This window comes from Desmodus rotundus, chromosome 2 (genome assembly GCF_022682495.2).
Source record: "Desmodus rotundus isolate HL8 chromosome 2, HLdesRot8A.1, whole genome shotgun sequence".
NCBI classification, from domain to species: domain Eukaryota; kingdom Metazoa; phylum Chordata; class Mammalia; order Chiroptera; family Phyllostomidae; genus Desmodus; species Desmodus rotundus.
Window position 1 is genome coordinate 10,034,704 of NC_071388.1, and position 17,716 is coordinate 10,052,419.

Sequence of the window (17,716 nt, forward strand, 5' to 3'; positions counted from 1 at the left end):
AAGCTTTTATATTCCACCAAAAATAGAAGTGGAATTCTAGAAAGCAAAACTAACTGGGCTGAAGCACGTCCACCATCCAAAGGAACCCGCACAGACCGCGAAGGCTCTCATCTTTCTGGAATGTGTGCCCGTGTTTCCCTGAGGTCCTGGACCCTGGACAGGAGGGACTGTGGGACCCGTTTCGGGTCTGCACCAGCGGGGCCACGCCGACCCTGCTCCCCAGCCTGCCACACCATTCTGTGCCCTGGCCTGTGTCCACGCGGGGCTGCGGTGACCCTGAACCTTCAACGATGTGTTCTCCCCAGCCTATACCTGCCAGGGGACCATGATAAATGTGAGATTCTTTCCTGAAATTTTTTTTTTGTCACTTGAGACTCCCCCCTGAAAAGAGACTTGCTTCTCCCACATTCTCCAGTGCCTTCTACTGCTCAGCCTTGAGCAGGGCACGTGCGGTGGTGGCCCAGGGGGAGGGACCGAGCAGAGAGGGGTTGCTGGAGGATCACAGGCTCCCAGGAAGCATTGGGCACACAGGCCTCAGAGGCATGGGTGGAGGGAGGCACCAGGCCCTAGGCAGTGGTTCAGCTGCCACCTCTCTGGGGAGCTCTGCCACCAAAATAAGCCTCATCACAGATCACTGCACCTGTGCACGGGGCCCTGTGGAGTCTGTCTTGGTGTTTGGTAAAGAGAATGTGTAGCAAAGGGGCTTTGCCCAACCAGCTTGAGACAGCAAACATATATATATATCCTCTCAGTGGCGCTCAAACCCCCATGTCCCTGCACACTGCGTAGGAGCTCTTCCAGGACTACAGGGGTATCAACCTTGATACCTCACCAGGGAGTTCTCCCTGCCTGATTCTTGTCTTGCCAATCTTTCTTCTCTTAAAACTTACATTTTAAAATATACTTAATATGCTATTTCACTTACCAAAAGGTTATATATAAATACAGGTAACTTACAAATCATCGTGCATGGTCTCTCCTTCCTCAGGGCTGCGGCTATCTTCTGTAACCTTGGTCTGTAGGCTCTTCCCTGGCCCATCCCCTGCCATCTTCCTGCTAGCGGAGGCCCTCACCCGAAACTCAGCTTATCACTCCCTTACTTGTAAGTGTATCATGTGTGCAAAGCTGTGTATATCATGGAGGGCCTGGTCATACCGCACCTGCTCTCCACTGCTGCTGGGGGAGAGGATGAGATTCACACCTCCAGCTCCAACTGAAGAGCAGTCATGTGCCTTTCCCTGAGTTAAACGACACTAAATGAAGGCCGGTGGAAGATGGCCACAGGAATGGGCTCCCGTGAGTCCTGCGTCCCTTTGTGACTTGCTTTGGTCAGTGAGATTTTAGTAAACACGGGACAGAGGCTGGAAAAGCCCTGTACATTGAGCTTTGCCTGCCAGCCTGCTGACCGTGGGTGACACGTGGCCCACCCGTGGTCCCAGACTGGGGCCCATCTGAGAAGGCCCAGCCCACACACCACAAAAGCAGAGCTGAGCTGTTCCAGCTGCTGGCCCACAGGACCGTGAGCAAATGACTGCTTTACACACAGATGAGGGCCTCATGCACATACTCCCTTATTCAGGGTGACTCCCCAGAGGGTGTCCCAGGAGTCTTGATTTTTACTTAGTTGTCAACGTGGCCCTTGAATACTGTAGCTGGCACTTGGCCCTCAGGCAGGGTCATGGGCTCTTTCACTGGCTGACCCCAAAGACAGGTTTTTCCTTTCCCTCAGACAGCAACCTGAGGCAGGTGACTGGCCTTCTGTAACACTTTCCCCTGTGGTTAATTTATGCTCTGGATCACTGAGTTTCTATGTCACGTTCAGTTGTTACACGACTCCTGGATAGGAGGAGGAGCTCACACTGATGGAGCGCTGACCACGCCCCAGGCTCCACACGGACTCTCCTCCTGTGAGTCTTCTCCATCGCACATGTTAGGACAAAGGCAGAGGTCCTGAGACATGCCTAAGGCCCCTCCGCGGAGAAGTGGCAGCGGCTGGACTGGACTTGGGAATACAGCCTCTACACCCACTGCCCCCACCCTGCACCAGGTTTGGCGTGCCCCGACCCTCTCTCCACCCTTTAAACATGAATAAACATGAATAAAGAAACCCTCATTAAAATTGGGGTGGGAAGCCCTGAAATGGGGAGCCCTCATATACACTCAGCACTGTCTGCAGACTTCAGTGGGAAGAAGCTACCTTGCAGTCCCCAACAGGCAAAAAGCCCACTTTACTATGGAGGGAAGAGGAAGGTTTTCTCCTGACTCAGCAACAGCCCAGCCAATGAGGGACCACCAGCCTTACCTCTCAATCCCCTCCAATGGACTTCCGTTCAAAACTGCCCCTTCTGACTTCCTTATTTTTCCCCATTGAGTAACACTTTTCTCCTTTGTTCTCTGGACTTGCCTATGATTCCCCCGGAATTTGCAGTCCGGAAATGCAATACCTCTGATATTCCCGAATAAACCCATTTTCCTCGTAAAATAACGGGCTGTTTTTTTTTAAGGTTGACATCCTTGAGCTCTAGTAAATCACCAAAAACCGATCTGCTTCTGGCTTATTACCCACTCTTCGGCTCTCAGCATCCATGCTCAGGTTTTTCCTTATTAAACTTTATTTTCTGTTCTGAATGGAATTGCAGCCTTGAGTTATTCTAGTCTTCAGAAATGCACTTCCACGTATGCTTATTGCATGTAAACACTTCTTGGTATATAACCATATTGCATCAAAGTAAGTTTATTGTATGCACTGTAAAAAGGCTTTAAAATGTGTTTACTGTCAAAACCAGCCAACTCAACAACCACATTAACTTCGGTAATTTGGACTTGCTTCTGATGTCATTGAGAGTGCTAGAGGGAAACCGGGAAGCCCCCTGGAGTGTGGGGAGCCCCGATTTCCCACTGCACATCCAGGGTTCTCGGGAACGTGGACCTGCCGGAACACGTCTGAACGTCCAGTTCACAGCGGGACCTCCCCGAGAATCTCCAGTCTCCCAGCTCCCCAAGCTACGTCACCCTCATCCCTGCAGGTCTCGCCTTTCCCAGCCTCAGCCTTGGCTGGGGCTCCGCAGCTGGGCCCCACCACTGGCAGAGGTCTTCTCGGCGCGGCGCGTGCGCGCGCACACGCACGTTCTGCGTCTCGGCGTCGCTCCCCGGCGTGCGCGCGGCCGGGTGCGGGTGGACAGAGGCGGAGGCTGTTGCGGCGGCCCGGTCGGGCCGCGCACGGGAGCGCGCTCGGGGCCGCGCCAGGCCACGGCCCGCGCGCCGCAGCCCCGGGCGGCTGAGCGGTGCGAGCCCCGGCGTGGCGCGCAGAGCGAAGCAGCCAGCGGCTGAGGTGAGGTGAGACCGGGGCTGGCGGGGGTCCCACACCTGGGGCAGACGCAAACCGCGGGATCCCTGTTTATGTAAGCGCCGCGGGGCAGGTGGGGAGGCCAGGCTGGGAGTGCGGCTCCAGCGGGACGCAGTGCTGCCGGTTGCGTGTCCGGAGGGGCTACAGGCCGGGTCGCCCGGGTAGGGAGACGGCACCCCAGGATGACACCGAGCCCGGGACGGCCCGCGTCTCCTCCCTGGGGCGCTGCGTCTGCGCCGGATGCTCTGCGCTGCGAGAGAGGAGGCTGCGCCCGGGGATGGAGGGGATACTGCGCCTCGGGACGAGGCTGCGCCCGGAGAAGGGGAATCTGCGCCCCCAGAATGAAGGGGAGACTGCGCCCTGGGATGCGGCTGCGCCTGAGGGGTGGGGGGCTGCATCCCTGGATGAGGCTGCGCCCCGGGATGAAGCTGTGCCCCCGTAGAGGGGAGGCTGCGCCGGGGACAGCCCTGTCCCCACCCTGGGAGTGCCGCGTCTGCTCTGGATTCTCTGCCCCAGGGAGGGAAGGCTTCGGCCGGGGGTGAGGCTGCGCCCGGGGTGAGGGGAGGCTGTGTGTCCGGAATGAAGCTGCGCCCTAGGATGAGGCTGTACGCCCAGGATGAGGCTGCACCCCCGGGATAAGGCTCCGCCGCGGTTGGCCCTGCGTCCCTTCCCGAGGGCGTCGTGTCTGCGCGGGATGCTCTGAGCCGCGGGGAGAGGAGAGGGTGCCCCGGGGGAGCGGACGCTGCGTCCAGGGTAAGGTTGCGCGCTCCGGGGGGCGCCGTGTCCGAGCGGGACGCTCTGAGCCTCGGGCGGCCCGGGGCGGGGAAGTTCCCGCTAGTGCCGGACGTCTGGAGCGATCCGGAGCAATCTGGGGCGATTGGGGGCCCGAGATGACTCCTGACGTGTTCACATCTGCAGTGGGAAAATTACCGGGTTGTGGATGGGTCGGAGGGAAGGTGTCAAATTGGGCTGTGGACGCTAAATCGTGTTGGAGTCCCGATTTACATGCCAGATAATATAAAATGTATTCTAGCCCCTATATATCCCGTGGGAGACCCGTACCGTTTTGTTTGGTTCGCAGTTAATATTTTTAGCCAACCCGTTTTGGTTTTACTTATGATGAAGGCATTTTGTTTTCTTCTTACACAATCCATAGTGGTTAGCGTTCCATTCTCGAGGTATAATGAAAAGTGGCTTGGTGTCAAACTTGCCTCTTTACTCTTAGTGCTCTAATTAAGAGGATCCATCCATCATTAAGTTTTGGGGATAGAAACATTTAATCCTTTTTGTTCCCTTTTAAATTGGCTTATGTGTGGAATGCCTTTGAAAGGTGCTATCCAGGGCTGCGTTTTCCAAGACACTGGGCTGTCTACAGAACAGTTCCGGCGCAGTGTCTTTGATTACCATCTTTTCTTTGGGGCTGAGGCTACTTTTTCCTCTGCTGGCTGAGGGCTTCCCAAAGGGAAAAGGGAGAAGGGAGGAAAAAGGCAAAAGGTTGAGTGATAGTGCTCTGCCCTGAGTAAGAGAATTAGCTGCCTCTCTGTGCTGGGTCCTCATAGGGCAGGATCCTCTCTCATGGGCACCCACAATAGGGGCCTGGTAAACAGGTGATGAGATGCACTTGAGCTGGGTGCCCCATTCTGCACGGAGGTGGAGGTCAAGGCTTTGAAAGGAATCCATGGTCTTTGAGTAAAGCCTGTTAGATGTCTGAGGCTTCCTGAGACTGCGTGCATTTAGCTACGTCTTCAACGAATTTGAAGAGATAACTGGCAGGACAGAGAGGAGGCCTTTCTGCAGCGGGCAGTGGGGAAAAGAAAACTGGTCCAGCCCTGAGAAAGTCAGTACACATGTATCCGAGGTTTGACGCTCTCAGGAAGTCAGTACTAGGAGCCAAGAGAAAATTAGCTAATGACATCATTGACAAAAACTTCTGGACTCATAAGGCTAATTCGCTCCTTTGTAGATGTATGCGTCGTAATAGCAGTCCAAGTGCTTTTTGATTTTTGGAATACGAAAATTCTTTTAACTTATATTTGTCTGTGAGTGAATACAGCAAACTTAATACATTTGGTTAATACTTACCCTTGGCCCGCTGCGAGCTAGGCCCCCCTGTGTTCAGCCAGGGGACACAGACATGAACCAGATAGGCAGAGATCACAAAAGCTCAAAAGCTGGTGGTTTGTTTTATTAAGCACTCTCGTGGCACTGCATTTTTCAAATAGTATTTATAACTTTAGTTATAAAATTTTCAAGTGTATAGCATTAAAAATTTTTGCAGATTTAAAAATAGCATGCACACAGTGTGTTCTGAAGGTACAGAAAGCTGATAAAACCTGCTTTCACTCCTCGCCCAGCTGCCCATCGCCTCCAGCTGCTATGACTGCGTGTTCTTCTCCCCGCAGTAGTCAGAGTAGTGGGCGCACAGTGGTGTATGGGTTTTAATGTTGTTTTTTGTGTTTGCCGTAGCAGACAGTGCTGCAGGGGACATTTTTATACATGGGTGCCGTAAAACCTGCTAATCGCTTTTTATTAATCACCAAAATTCCTTTGCTATAAGGCTTATTAAGAGCTGGGCTTTATTCCCTTGAGTGTTGTGACGAGCTATGTCAGTACCTAGGACTGAGGCCTATTATTTAAATAGGTAGAAGATAGCTAGAAAGGACACTGTGGAGATTAATAGGTGAACTTATACACTTTCCAGCCTATTAAAAACTTGAAGAAGAATTACAGGTCTGTAGTATGAAGCTGAAAAGCTTAGAGAGGTCGAATTTTATTGGAAACTCAATGGGTTTTTTGGTGTCAGTTTTCTAAAATGTGAATTTCTATATCTCTAATTTGGTGATAGACACGGCAGTGTTTAAAAAAACCCTTTATAAAATATATTCATAATATGTGAGGTAGGAAAGGCCGGTTGTGAGAATTTCGTTGACAAATTGTACGTTGGAGTCATTGGATTTCTCACTCCCTGAATGATTCTCTTCGCAGTGCGCACTTGGTGTGGAGCACGGAGAGGGCAGGTGCGGTGGCCAGCCGAGGTCGTCACGTGGCCTCGCTGCAGCGCTTGCTGTTGGGCTCGGACCGTTAGAGTCCTCACCTCTTTGTGAAATCTGATGAGTGTGCTGGATGCTCTTCTCCACCTGCACATATGTGAGAAGCTCTAGGGGTGTACGAGGAAAACTGACTTCTAGGCTTCCCGTCCTTGTGATGGATTTAAGAGGAAGACAAGCGATGGCGGGGCCGGGGTGGGGGTGGGGGCGGGAGGGTGCTGGGAGTTGCTCCAAGGTGCCTGGTATTTTTGTTGGCAATGCAGCGCAGCCCTGCTTGCCGCTGGCGTGGTTTTGTTTCACCTGCAGGGTCACCTCGCAGGGATGTACCAGGTGCCAGGTATTGTTCTGGGCGTGGGAGACCTGGGAGCTAGCACACATGGGTTGTTCCCGCCCACGTGGGGTTCATATTATGGGGAAGGAAGGGACCTTAAGCCCCACTTAAAGTCGTAAGGCCAGGCTGGGCAGTGTGGTAGGGGGTCGCGGGGCAGGAGTCTGAGAGGGAGGTCAAAAGATGGAGGGAGCTGGTGCTGCCCTGGGGCCTGGTGCAGGCAGCAGAACTCTGGAGTCAAAGCTTTGGGGCCACGGTATTGTCCTGTGCTGGTGATAGCAGGGGGGTGGGGGGCGGGGGGCAGGAAGTGAGACTAGTTGTGGGGGGTATAGAGGGCTGAGGTTAGAAATTCAGATGCTCACCTCTTTGGGATGGGAAGCCTTGGGAGGGCTGCCTTCCTGTCTGCCCCCCCTCCCTCCCTCTCTCCCTTTCTTCCTCCTCTCCTCCCTAGTTGACATTAAAGAGTTTTGAATGAGGGAGTGACATGATCTGATTTATCCTTAAAAAGAATTGCTCTGGCTGTTGTGTAGCTAACGTTTGTTAGGAGCTCTTGACGTGCCAGGCCGCTTAAGTACTTCACGTGTGTTACTTAATGTGATCTGATAGTCCGATGGGCAGGCACTGTTGTGTCTCCAGTGGGTAGAACTAGGCACAGAGAGGCCTCAGACAAGTGGCAAAGGCAGGACTACCCTGGGCAGCTCTTCCCATCTCCCTGCCACAGACAGGAGGGCACAGCAGGGGCACCGGTGACCATGACCACGCAGGGCTTGGGCCAGGGCAGAGACGGCCAGACCCGCTTGCTGTATGCCAGCACCCGTGAGGCGGCGGTTCTGGTGAACCGTAGCCTGGCCATTTGTACTGTCTCGGGGGCGTGCCGCCTGTCAGACTGACACGTGCTTGCTCATCTCTTAGCTCTCACTTATGCTCTGGGGAAGTGCAGGCTTTTTTAAATTTTAATATTTTATTTTTACTTGAAGGGAGGGAGTAAGAGAGGGAGAGAAACATCGATTGGTTGCCTCTCGCAGGTCCCCAGCCGGTGACCCAGCTGGCAACCCAGCCGTGTGCCCTGCTCCGGGTGGGGTGGGGGGTAGGGAATAAATGGCATCCTTTCAGTCTGCAGGCCGTTGCTCAATCCACTGAGCCGCACCAGCCAGGGCTGGATGTACAGACTTTTAAAGTCACATTTCTCTCGTGCTTTCACAGGAGAGGAAAGTATGAGTGAAATAAAGCAATTCCAAAATGTCTTCACATCTAGAATTGATTCTTCCAAATCAGCTTTGACGTGCTGCCCTGCGGTGCGGACCACTGTGCCGAGACAGAGTGCTCCTGCCTGCAGCCCTGCTGTCCCCGGCCGTCCCAGCTCCCATGCGCAGCCAACAAGTCTGGATGCTCTCTGGTTCTCACTAGCAGGTGTTAAGGAGAGGTTTCCGGTCCTGAAGGGACTTGCTGACTGCTCCTGGCCAGTTCCGCGGCCCTGCCATGCCTCCGCAGGGACAGCTGAGTGTGTGCAAGCTCAGAGGGACTGCCCTCACCGTGGCTGCAGCCTGGCGACATCCCTCCAATGCCAGGCATGCCAGTTTCCCAGTTGTTAGAATGTGGGGTACGCCCTCAGCACTGAGGAATGTGGCCTGTTTAGCAGGTGAGCCCATCAGGATTGCCCATAGACCCTGTGAGAGAGAACATTCCAGAAGGACCCCAGGGTTGTTGGTGGGACAGGTGGCTGACCGTTGTGAGGTGAGGATGTCTCTGGTGGGGATGGGGAGCCTAGTGGCTGCATGAGCTTCAGACTTGGGAGACAGTTCCTCGGTTGTCCCCACAGACCACACCTCAAGGGCATGGCCGGGTCCTTGTCCCATCGTGCCCCAGATGTGTGATCTCGAGCAGACTGTGTAATCTTCCGGGCTTTGGTTTTCTCCCCGTGAATTAGGAAGAAGACCAGCAGCAGGTCTCCTCCGGTTGCTGGGTGGATAAACTGAGCTCAGGCAAAGTGCCTAAAATATGCCTCACCTGGAGGACTTGAGAGGGTTTACTTTGCTTGTTACTTTTAGGCTTAGTCACCTGAGTGCAGGTGTTTGGATAACTTAAGGTTGACTTCAAGAAGATGTTGGGGCCATGTATGTAAATATGGCAGTGATTTGCGTATCGATGGTGTTTGAAACTGGAGGCCGGGCTGTGGGTCCAAGACGGGAGAGCAGAAGGATGAGGACTGAGCCTGGGGGTTTCGGCCAGGGTCCAGGAGAGGAGAGGACCTAGCAACACCCACTGAAAGGGGCCTGTTGAAGGAGGGCACCTGGAGGGTCTAGTGGTCTGGAGCCCAGGGCCGAGGGCTGGTTAGTTCCGGCTCTTGCAAGAGGCAGGTGGCCTTGTGGCCGGTCGAGAGGGTGGGAGTAAAGAAGTGAGAACATCCAGTAGAGTTTCATCGAGAGGGGACAGAGTAAAGGGACAGTAGCTGGGGACGGGGGGAGAGGGGGAGGGTAGGCTCTGGGGGTTATTTTTTTTAAATGAGAGCCATTATAGTGTGTTTTGGGGCTAAGAGGAGCACTTCTGTGGAGAAGGACAATTTTCTAATATGCTGGGAAAGGGGATGATTGCAGAGCAAAGTCCTCGAGAAGGTGAGAGGGGACAGCTGGAGGAGCAGAGACTTGAAGTCCCAGGAGCTGGGCAGGCCATTGCGCGGGCACCTTGATTCACTTACAAAGCGTTTCTGAAGACACTGCTGTCTGAAAAGAGGGCATAACATGAAATACAACTTGTGTTCAGTCCAGGAGACTTGGGCTTGTTCTCCAGGATTCAGGATCTAGTGCCTTAGTCGCTTATGGTGCTAAACACGCCTTGGGGCGCCCTTATAGAAAGATACCGTGGAAATGGCATTTTCTTTATTAAAAAATTCACATGTCCCTGAAAGTATCGTTAACTTAATCAGAAGTTGGAACTTTTACTAGAGAACTAGCAAGACTTGGCTGCTGGTTGGTGCTTTATTTGTTTTAAGGATCTATCTGGGAATGCCAGTGTTGCATCCTGGACAACTCCCCCACCTCTGGGTCGGAGGGTGCCGTTGCCAAGGCAGGTCTGCCTCCGGGGCAGCAGCGCTCACTTAAAGTCCTCTGTTGAAATGATAAAATACCTCCGTTGTGTGTCCCTTTGCATTGTTCATGGTTATTTGATTTTTTTAGGGTTGGAGTTTCGAAATAGGAATAATGAGTTTTCTCATTAGCTCACAGGTGTGACGCAACGTACAGGCCCTTCCTTGTCCTCGCCTTCAGTCCATTGTCTGGCGCTTTCCCTCGCTCTGGGCACCCTTTCAGTTCACTCTGTGCCTCAGCGGACGGTCTCACGAGGGCCTTCGCTCTGTGTTGCTGCGGAAGGACGTGGGGAAGGAGGAGGTCTCTGCCCTGTGGAGCCAACGACCCACCCAGCCCGGGAGACTAAGCAAGGATGAAGGCAGACATCGAACCTCACAATTAAGCTGTCTGTGGGCTGTGTGAAGAATCAAGGGCTGGGGTGGGTGGTGTCAGAGGGCCACTCCTGCTGGAGGCCAGGCGTGCTGGGCAGGCCTCTTGGGCGGGGGTGCTAGGCTGAGGCCTGAGGGACAGAACGTGCTCTTCATGTCAGGCGGGGGGCGGTGGGGGACAAGGACACTTCAGGTGGAAGGGACAGCCTGCAGGAACCCTGCTGGTTGGAGTCGCTGAGGTGGGGAGCTATTGTCCAGTCCACCATGAACAAGAAGCTCCGGGTGAGGTGACATTGAGAGACATGCGTGGCCTGGCTGTGCACGCTCTCATGGGTCCCAGGAAGAGTTTGAAGGACAGTGAGGAGGGCCAGGGGTGGGGCGGAGGAGCTGGAGAGCAGAGCGCTGAGTGCCTTGTGGTGGAGTCAGCAGGGCTGGTGGCGTGGGGTCTGGAGAGGAGGGAGGGGACTGGAGCGAGCCAGAGGGCTGGCTGCCCTCAGGACTCAGCACTGTGCTCACGCTGAGGACCAGAGGGTCCGAGGGCAACTCTTCAGTTACAGGCGTTATCATGTTATACTGGGTTCTGTTTGGATCTGCAAATCACTTATTCCCAGAGTGTGGTGTGCAGAATATTTATCTATACCTGTGTATGGTCTAGACCAGGGGTGTCAAATTCATTGTCACTGGAGGCCACATCAGCCTCGCAGTTGCCTTCAAAGGGTCGATGTAACTTTAGGACTGCATAAATGTAACTACTCCTTAACAGTTAAGCGAGAGCTTGGTGCTGCCACCAGCTAGAAAGAAGGTGTCGGGCTGGGTAAAACAAGGCGGAGGGCTGGATTCGGCCCATGGGCCTTGTGTTTGCCACCTGTGGTCTATAAGATGGATAACGTGCTGTTTGTAAAACAGACAGACACAAATGTTTAAACCTCTGCTATGTACAACTGGCACTAACGGGGTGTCCTTGGACCGACGTCACTCCCTGCAAGTCTCATGTGGAGGTTTCGTTACCTTGCTTTTCAGGTCAGGAGCTGATTTGAGAGGTTCAGTAACTTCCTGGGAGAGCTGGACAGTGTTCCGCTACGTTTATTAGGCTCAGACTCTGCGTCCGGCAGGGTGGACCAGTGTGTTCTAGTTTGCTCCTCATGCAAACCTTAGGAGGTCACTTTACGTGGGGTCACCATCATCTGCTCTTACTGACAAGGAGACCTGCCGGGCTCACCTGAGTTGCCTTGTCACAGGTCTCCTCTCCTGTCTGTTTTAGACCAGCAGCCAGAGAAGAGGCTTAAACGGAGGGTAGATGAGCCACCCTGTGCCTCAGAACCCGGTAACTGCCTCATGTCAGCGTCCTCCCAGGGGCTTCCTTTCCTGCCATCCCCTCCACTGTCTTCTAGGCTGCCCTCCTCCGCACCCTCACCTGCTCACCCACGGTGTGCCCTGCTGTCTCTGCTGTCTCCCTCCCTCCCCCCCACCAGCCTGCCAGCTGGCAGAGTAGAAGCCCCAGGAGGCAGGGGTCTTGCTCTGTCTCTGTCCTTAGGGCTGAGAACAAAGCCTGGCAGATAGCAGGCACTTTGCAATGTTTGTTGAATGAATGAATAACTTTTTCGTACTTTTTATGTTGGCAGTAAATGGTGGAACCCAAACTGGGGCTGTTTGCCTCTGAAAACATGTGCTTTTCTGCCTCAGCACCTCCCCCTTCTATTGTGCCTGGAGCATCAGCCATGTATTTATGGCCACATGTCTGTGTTATCTCTGGAGTTCCGTGCTTTTCTCTGTAGAATAGAAACATTTACTGAACGCTCAGAATTGTTGTGAAACCATAAAATGCAGTCTAGTAAATGAATCTGCCGAAAACAGTCCTGCCGTTACCATTTTAACCCCTTTCGGGGGACATGTCATTGGAATACATTCTCTTAGTAGTAACAGTGTCCATAATAGTCAGAAGTAACAGTTGTAACTACATGTTGACAAAAATGAGAATACTTTAAATCATTCTGGGAAGTTTCAGAAAAGCAGCCAAATAAAATGAAACTACTTGAGTCCACTGTGGAGGCATAGAGGGTTTAAACCTCGTGGCTTTATAAGCTGTGTGGTAGAGGAGCAAACGGAAGCCGTTCCAGCTCAGGATCCTGGAGATTTAATCCCAGCCCTGCCCTGAACTTCCCGAGGGCTCCCTTCCCGGCTCTGCCGCAGGTTCCTGCCCTGTAAAACCAGGCTGACTTGTGGTCTCCGTGTCTCCTTGCATTTCCGGAAGACCGCTGCACGTAGGAGGAAAACAGTGAGTTCTGAGGGTTTCAAGGGTGATGCAGTCAGTTGTCCGGAAGCTTTTATCGTAGCACCTCTGTGCAGTCCTGGGCCCAGGGCAGTGACACCACCTCAGTTCATGGCTCCTTAAGATCCACGAGAGGCCAGCACTGGTCACCAGGTGTCCCGTTGCCCCCCCCCCCCCGGACCCGGTGGCTCTGCTGGAAGAGGTGAGGTGCACAAGGGAAAATCTGGGGGAGCAGTGGCAGGCATGACTCTGTGAAGTGGGAGACTCGGGAGTCCAGGTGGCCTGCTGTGTCTTCTCAGGCCTAGGGCGCTAGACCGCAGTAGTGGGAACTGGTGAAGCAGGCCTGTTTTCCGTGGAAGTGGCATTTCATCAGCCCCTCCCATAGCATTACAGAGTTGGAAACGGGGGTCTAACACACAGATCAGTCAGGCTGGAGAGTACGTTTGAAAGGTGCATCGTACTACGGGCGGCGCACGCACATCCGATTTCTTCTGTTTTCTTGGTTAGTAAGTGCGTGCGCAAGTTCTCTCCCTCTCCAGGTGTCAACCCGCTTAGGGCGAGCTGGTTTCTGTGAGGACGGGACTTTGCTCAAAGCTGTCAGGAAGCTTCCCGTCCTGTTCATGAGGCCGAGAGCCATTTCCCGCGGAGGGGGGTGGGGCGCGCGTGCACCGAACACGGGTCCTGCTCATGTCCCCCGCCCACGGTCACCTCCTGGCGCCCAGGTCTCTGTCATCTCAGCTTCCTCCCTCTTCAGGAGTGGACTCTGCCAGGCACCTGCTCGCTCAGCTTTCTCTTTCGAGGCGAGGTCCTGTGTGTGCCTTACACATGCCCTGGCTGAGAGGGGACAGGCATGCCATTTCCGGCCTCTGCCTTAGGAAGGGGGACCCCTCCAGGGGGTTGTCCCCAAGTGGAGGAGGGGAGTCGGGGTACTGGGTGGCCATCAGTGCGGGAATGATGGAAAAGCGACCTCACTCCGACACTCCACCGGGATCAGGCCTGAGCTCGAACAGCCTGACTCACACCTAAGTGCAGGAAGTGGTTTCGAGACATGCGCAGGGCGCAGCTTATAGCAGTGGTCTGACTGTGTACGTCCGCCCTAGGTAGGAATGCAGTCAGTCACATCAAATGCAGAGTTATTAGTGTTGGCCATTTGAATTTGATTCCTTTTTAGAATAGGAATCTGCCCAAAATAGCAGTCACAGTTATTATTCTTGAGTCAGTCATCGGCCTTAGGTTCTACAACATGCCTGTTATAGTACAGTGTTCTTTGGTGAGCTACTTTAGAGGTTTATCTTTCCTTTCTTACTATATTAAAATTTTATGTCACTAAAATGCCATCTAAACGTTTAAAGAGCCTCATGTAATGTTTTTTTAACTGAACAATTCCGGGAAAGCAGCGGCATACGCAGTAAACACTGAAGAACTATTTGCCGCAGATAGAAGTGGGTCTGGGGTTGAGGCTGAGAGTCGTAGCCCAGGAGGACTACACTGGAATTCACATTGGAGAAAGTCACTCCCATCACGTCTCAGCCAGTTTTCAGGAATGGCAAGATGAGAACCTCGGCGTCAGGACCGTGAGCTTGTGTCCCGTTTACAGTGAGGCACAGCGTCACCCAAACGTAGAGCAGGGTTACATCCGCACCTCCTGGCTCCTACTCTGGGGCGTTCTCCTTGTCTTCTTCTGGTGTCACGTAGTACATGGTTTCCGCCCACGTGCACATGAGTGAGTGACATATTTGATGATTCCACAACGAAGCTTTCTAATCTTTAATTGTATGCCTCTAATGAAGCTGTGAGGGAATTGATGGTATTCCCACAGGAGAGGCAGGCGCTTTGTAAACCTTCAGGTTATTGCAGAGCTCAAAGCATCGTGCGCTGTGCCCTTTGTCCCCCAGCTGCCATTAGAGTCTCCCCATGGGGTCAGCTCTGGGCGGGCAGGGCACAGGCAGGAAGGGGGTACTTGGGGAATGGCGGTGTTTCTCACCGAAAGCCCTTGCAGCAGGGAAGGAAGGCTTTCCTTTTAGTTCACCAAGTCTCGAGCCACGACACAGTCTGGGGAAGGTGCATGGGACTCATGGGACAGAGCAGCACTGGGGACGCACCACACTGGCCTGCGTGCAGTCATGTGGAAGACCCCCCATGTGCTTTTCCAGTCTCACTGAGAGCTGAAGGAAATAGTACAGGTTGCTCGCACGATCAGCTGGGGTCTGGGTGTTCATCTTCCCAGTCCCTGGGAAGATGTGGGTGGAAGACAAGGTGGGAGGGGCACTGCAAAGAGGTTTTGCTTCTGGTGTTCAGCAGCTGCCCTGGACTCGCCCGCTGTGAGTAGACAATTCCGAGACTTCCGTGACTTTCTCGCTGTGCAGCCATTACCACAGTCCCACTTTGAGACCTTTCCATCACCCCAGGACGTCCGTGCGCTCGTTTGTGGTTAACACCCATTCCACGGCAGCCACCCTCTCTCTCCGTGTGTTTGCCCTTCCTAGGCATCGCACACGAGTGGAATCTGGCACCATGCTGTCTTTCGAGTCAGGCTCCTTTCACTTCACGTGTTTGGGGCACGCCCTCGTGGCAGCAGGGACATGTCGCTCATTCCGTTCCTTGCTGGGAGTACGCCAGGGCGTGCACACGGCAGCGCTTGTTTGTCGCCACGCTGGCGAGGGCCCTTGAGTTGTTTCCGCCTTGGGAGGGTGAGGAGCAGTGGTGCTCTGGCCGTCAGCTAACACGCCTTTGTGTGGGCACATTCTCGTGCGGCCATGAGCTTTGAGTAAACGTGTTCCTTTGGTGTTGATAGCGCTGGTAAAAAGTGCTTGTCAGACTTCAGGTGTGTCTCTGGGACATGCGTGGAGCTTCCCGAGTGGTGTGAACCTGTCACCTCCAGCACGACATGTCATGGTCATAACGTCACTCACAGTCTTATGATGGCTCCCTCTGTGTGGTGTGCGCCACTGGGTCCCCAACAGGTGAACTCTTTCCCGATATTTGATTTTTCTTTCACCCATCAGGGGAGGAAATCAGTGAAGTACTGTTGGGCATATTAGGAACCGCGTCCAACCTGCAGAACCCCACACGTACTTATGTGGTGACCCAGCAGCTCCACTCCTGGGAATGTACCCGAGCACGTGCCTCTGGCACCCTGAAGACACGCGGGTAAGTAACCTAGTTGTGTGTACAGGAGAGAGTGAGCCTGCTCTGGGGGACCACGCAGCAGAGCGCTGTGCAGAGGGGCCTGCTCTCTGGGAGCCGATGAGCAGTGATTCCCGGCGTGGGCAAGTGGGCGAGGCAGAGCGCCCAAGAGTATGTAGCGTGCAGCCCTTCACGTGAGAAGGTGTGTGAGAAAACCCACGCCTTCCTGCAGAGTCCTGCCAAAGGGGTACAGGAGGAGTGAGCCAGGACTAAAGAGACCGATACGCCCAGGGCAGGCGGTGCCCGGGAAGGGGCCTGCGTGGCTGGAGGGGTGGGGACGCAGCGCTTCTCTGAGGGGACCTGTGTGGCCGCTCTCGGAGCCACAGCAACACCTCACAGGCCCCAAAGGAAGCGAGTTAGCATCGGTTGGCATGTGGGGGGACCCAGAACGGAACAGAAACAGAAACAAGCCTCGGTGTTGGCGAAAACTAGCAGAGCCACAGCCAAGGGGTGGGCACGATGTTTTGGAAAAGAATATTTTGACGAGATTTTGAAGCTGAAAGACAAAAGGGTGGTACACGGACTGTGCTCGCGGGCGTTTGTTTCTCATGGGCGCCGGCAGCGGTGTGGGCCTCCATGTGCACGAGGGCCGACAAACAGCAGGTCCCAGCGGGAGTGAGAGCCGGGAAGAAGGGACGCCAAGGACAGGAGGAGACCAGTGGGCCTACGGCGGGCTGCAGCCAGGTGTTGGCGTGAGCCGAGTGTAGCACCGCACAGGCGGGGGGTGGGCACGCAGAGAAGTGGGGATGTCCCTGGGCAGCAGCCATGTCCCCTGGCTCTGCCCCTGAGTGGGCCTGGCAGCAGGAGCACACCCGACATCCTCCTCCAATGGCGAGAAGCCAGGCTGCTGGAAGAAGGTGCGGGGGGAGCACCTGCTGGTGCCGAAAGGAAGGAAGTGCTGGAAAGGATGGGGCGGGTGGAGGGCAGCGGGCCAGCTGGAAGGAGCAGAGACGGCCGCGCTGGACCGGTCTGAGCACAGAAGCAAGTAATGACAGCACTGGTTTGCAGTCCATGGAATGAGTGAGCATCCATCACTCCGTGCTGGTGTGAGTAAATAGTTGGAGAAATCAGTAAGTGAGGGAGAAGGGACAGCTCCTCCTGACGGAAGGATTTCAGGTAATCAGTGTAGAAGGAATGAGGAAATAGAAAATCACCATCAGGCTTGACCCCACAGAAAAACCACTTCAGGTTTAGACCTAGGCATCAATCGAGGCTAACATTAGGGAGCGAAAATTTGAGGAGAAACAGGATATTTGCCTAGTCTCATAGTATCTCTTCCCCAAGTTACTTATTTATTAGAAGGGGAAAAACAGTAACTTTATAAAGTGGAGAAAGCCAGCAGATGCTACATTCTTCCCCAGGCGACCCAGGTTAACAACACCTGTGATAAGACAGGTCAGTCAGGTGCTCCCTGACACCACATGGCACGTCATCTCCCTGGTATTCTTGTCACAGATTCACTCTCACAGTGTCATCCCAGAAAGAAGCTGCCAGACCCCAGGAGAGGGCACCCTGCGAAACGCCCGGCCCGTGCTCTCCAAGCAGCCGGACAGGCAAGGACAGGGGACAGTCTCGGCTCGGAGGAGCCTAAGAAGACACGGCCTCAAAATGCAGCCTGGCCTCTGGGTGGGGTCCTGGGACACATGGGCCATTACTGGGAAACTGGGGAATTCAAACGGGATCTGACCTTAAGCTGACAATGACCCATTTCCTAACTTTGACAAGCAGTCAGTGGTTCTGTGGGACGTGAGTGCTAGGAGAAGCTGGGGCAGGGTGGTGGGCACTCTGGGCTGGTCCCCACTCTCTGTTAGTCTCACCCTTGGAACCAAGAGCTGAAAAAGAACGCACACGCCAGAGCTTGGCGAGGGGCCCGTGGAACCGAGGTAGGGCGGGGCTGCGGCCCTACCTCGTCTCCTCGCTGGGCTGAAGGAGGGTCCCGAGCTGTCTTCAGGGAGAGGCCTTCGCCGCATCTCGCTGGGCCTTCTGGCCTCCTGGGGCCCAGTGTGGAGCCCCTGTGTGTGTTGGGGGCACGCTCTTCATGCAGCACCCAGGATGACCTGCTTCCCCGGGAGGGGGCGCTGTGACCTGG

The 17,716-nt window shown here is 54.3% G+C and overlaps 1 protein-coding gene across 10 annotated transcripts in view; it reads left to right on the top strand.

Annotated features, from left to right (window-relative positions):
- The first annotated feature begins 3,169 nt into the window (after positions 1-3,169).
- The window catches only part of ADARB1 (adenosine deaminase RNA specific B1), a 103,814-nt gene continuing 89,267 nt past the window's right edge, over positions 3,170-17,716 (top strand). For 6 of the 10 annotated variants that reach the window (XR_008426042.2, XM_053917696.2, XM_053917701.2 and 3 more), the window contains exons 1-2: positions 3,170-3,331; positions 15,447-15,591. The gene's annotated coding sequence lies outside the window, so the exon portion shown is untranslated. Of the gene's footprint in view, positions 3,337-12,625; positions 12,644-15,446; positions 15,592-17,716 lie in introns of those variants that run through there. The other 4 variants (XM_045196516.3, XM_024562329.4, XM_024562352.4 and 1 more) reach the window with 4 other exon arrangements.